Here is a 3,182-nt window from a genome sequence, read left to right as displayed (position 1 = left end):
AACTACATGTAGAAAACGGAAGTGAACAGGAATGTGGGTGGTGTGAACATAAAAGAAGAAACTAAAAACGATCAAAAGTTTCTCAGCACTGCTTTCCCGCACTGTGGTGGAACTCTCTGATCCATCTCTTCATGTGTCTAACTTCCAGAGAGGGGGCTAACAGCACAGACACAGGACCGAAGGCCCACGTTCGCTCAGAGATCTAAACGGTGGGCCGCTCTGAGATGGTGGTGAGCCATCTCACCACCGAAGTTCGCTCAACTGAAGTTGGCTCAGAGATCTAAACGGTGGGTCCCTCTGAGTTGGTGACTGCAACCAAGGTGTCTGTGATGTCCTTGGTTACTCCACCTCCTGACCGGGAATCTAGTTTACCATTGCTGGAAACGATGTCTATGTGCGAACTAATGTTTTTGCCTCCATACACAGTAGTGATCCAGGAGGGCCTTGGTCTCACATCCCCACTGTTTAAAACAGTTATCAGAAAACTCCTTCAAGTTCCACAAGTGAAGTTCAAACAGGTCATCGATACAAAAAGGGATGACTGTTTCTGTGCAGGCCTGATAACTCCAACCCAGGAATCCCAGACTGCTAGTTCTTGCCTCTAAACTATTCAGGCATGTCACCTGACCTAAGTAATACGCACTCACAGCTGGGAAAATATTCTGCAGCAGCAACGAATCCGATATATTGGGTGTTTTCAAATAGTGGCACATGACCTCGATAGACCAAGCAGGCAAATGCTATAAAAAGTTAGGTGCATGAGGATAACTCACCACTGCACGTCACCCAGGTTTCAGAGATCCAGTCTTTCAAAGGTCTTGCGTCAGGAAACCATTGCAAACTACCGCCCATATTTGAGAGTCGATTAACGGCATCCCAGGACCTGCGGAGGTTCTCTGAACAATATAGAACACCTTTCCTAAAATCTGTAGTTACGATCTTCATAAATACACCAGAAGGTATCAAATCCTTAAACTGCCAGATAAGGGCAGAAATTGCAAGAGCTCCAACTAGGGTATTTCGTGCTGAACTAGGCTGCAAGCATGCCACCACAGGGGCCCTAGAGGGCCATGACAGGGCGATTTTCAGCTCCTAGGATTGTTCTTTTCAAGTGTTTGATTAGCTCTGCAAAATCAGCCAGAGCTTTTTCTGATGGCAGGAGATCCTAGTGTCCAGAATCCTGGAACGGGTCATCACAGGGCAGGGACTCTCCACAGTATCACTGTTCCACATACACCAACATAGCTTTCAGTTCCTCAGCCCCATCCCACATGAACCACGTATTATTGCAGAACCAGATGATGTCCCCATCATCTTTCTTCCAGTATTTATCAGCTATTAGATACTGCTGTTAAAAAGTTTTCACAGTATTAAATCCAAAATGGTCAACCTTCTGAGGGAAGTGGAGAACCAAGCCGTTCTTGGCAACAGCCAGGTGGAATGTGGGGTTGACTGGCGAGTACAGGCTGCCGAGAGCCCTTAAGGCCAGCTGGAGGGCTGTGGTGGTCCAGGGCACCAGGAAAGCCAGGAGCAGGAGCAGGAGGGCTTGGTGGCCCATGGCTAGGCTAGTGGCTGCCGTGCATGTCTAAAGCCATATTAAGTGAATGTTTTCTCTATTTAAAAAGTAATTTTCTAGTTTTGAGGCTGAGTTTAAGAACAGGTTGTTTTTCTCTGAGTAAGCCCTTAGACAACAAAATATCACCAGATAAGAGTTAAACAAAAGTAAACTCAACAGCTGCCTTCTACCTAGAGCCAGGGAGGGAGTGGACAGCCCCCAGACTGGGGAGAATATAGGGCAGATTTATGGAAAAGGGAGCTGGGAAATGTCTTCGATGGCTTGGGCTGTTATAACAAAATACCATAGACTGAATGGCTTTAACAATGGAAATTTATTTCTCATAGTTCTAGTGGCCGGAAGTCCAAGATCAAGGTTCTGGCTGATGTGGTTCCTCGAGAGGGACTGCTTCCTGGCTTGCAGATGGCCACCATCTCGCTGTGTCCCTACAGGCAGAGGACGGGGGATCTGGTGTCTCTTCTCTTCTTATAAGAACATGAATTCCATCCTCACGACCTCATCTAAACCTAATTACCTCCCAAAGGCCCCACCTCCTAATACTATCCCATTGGGAATTAGGGTTTCAACATATAAATTTGAGGGGGATACAAACGTTTAGTCCATAGCAAGGGAGAATTCCACCAGCAGATCTTGGGCAGTGCACAAAAATAGTCCAGGCCAGACTGGACATGGTGGCTCATGCCTGTAATCCGAACACTTTGGGAGGTGGAGGCTGGTGGATCACCTGAGGTCAGAAGTTCGAGACCAGCCTGGCCAACATGGTGAAACCTCATCTCTACTAAAAATACAAAAAAATTAGCTGCGAGTGGTGGCAGGCACCTGTAATTCCAGCTATTCTGGAGGCTGAGGCAGGAGAATCACTTGAACCCAGGAGGCAGAGGTTGCAGTAAGCCAAGATTGTGCCATTGCACTCCAGCCTGGGCAACAAGAGCAAAATTCCATCTAGGAAACAAACAAACAAACGAAAAAAGTAGTCCAGGTTGGGGAGGCTCAAGATCTGCTTCCTCTGCGACTTTAGTTGGGAGCAGTCATAGCTGTGATGGGGAGAGGCTGGGCACTCAGGGCTGGCCCACACATGCACACATAAACCACAGTCAGATTGCATCACTAACAGCCATTCACATGCCTTTAATTCAGACCTAGCATTTGAAACTAAAATCAAACTACTGCACTATTACATGTTGCACCATCGTGTATACAAGGAGACTTCAAAAAGCTCATGGAAAACTGCAATTAACAGCTTAAAATAAAAAATATAAACTTTCTCAATATAGACTCCATTAAGTTCAAGACACTTTTGTAAGTGATACTAGCCATCTAGTCAACCCTCAGAGAACTGAGGGTCCTGGGAATTTAACCATGTCAATACAGTCATTTTCACATTTATTAACTGAAGAAAAATGAGTGCCCTTTAAGAATTTTTTAAGATTAAGATATGAAAAAGAAGTCAAAAGGGGCCAAATCAGGACTGTAAGGTGGATGCTTAATGATTTCCCACTGAAACACTCACCAAATTACCCTTGTTTGATGAGAGGAATGAGCAGAAGCATTGTTATAATGGAGAAGGACTCTCTAGTGAAGCTTTCCTGGGCATTTTTCTACTAAA

General features: G+C 45.5%; 1 pseudogene; it reads right to left on the bottom strand.

The window, feature by feature from the left end:
* Positions 1-82: 82 nt before the first annotated feature.
* LOC105531690 lies at positions 83-1,558 on the bottom strand (annotated as a pseudogene).
* Positions 1,559-3,182: the final 1,624 nt, after the last annotated feature.

This window comes from Mandrillus leucophaeus, unplaced genomic scaffold (assembly GCF_000951045.1).
Source record: "Mandrillus leucophaeus isolate KB7577 unplaced genomic scaffold, Mleu.le_1.0 Scaffold9, whole genome shotgun sequence".
Lineage (NCBI taxonomy): Eukaryota > Metazoa > Chordata > Mammalia > Primates > Cercopithecidae > Mandrillus > Mandrillus leucophaeus.
Note: the sequence above shows the minus strand (reverse complement) of the source record. Positions and strands in the feature narration are given on the sequence as shown.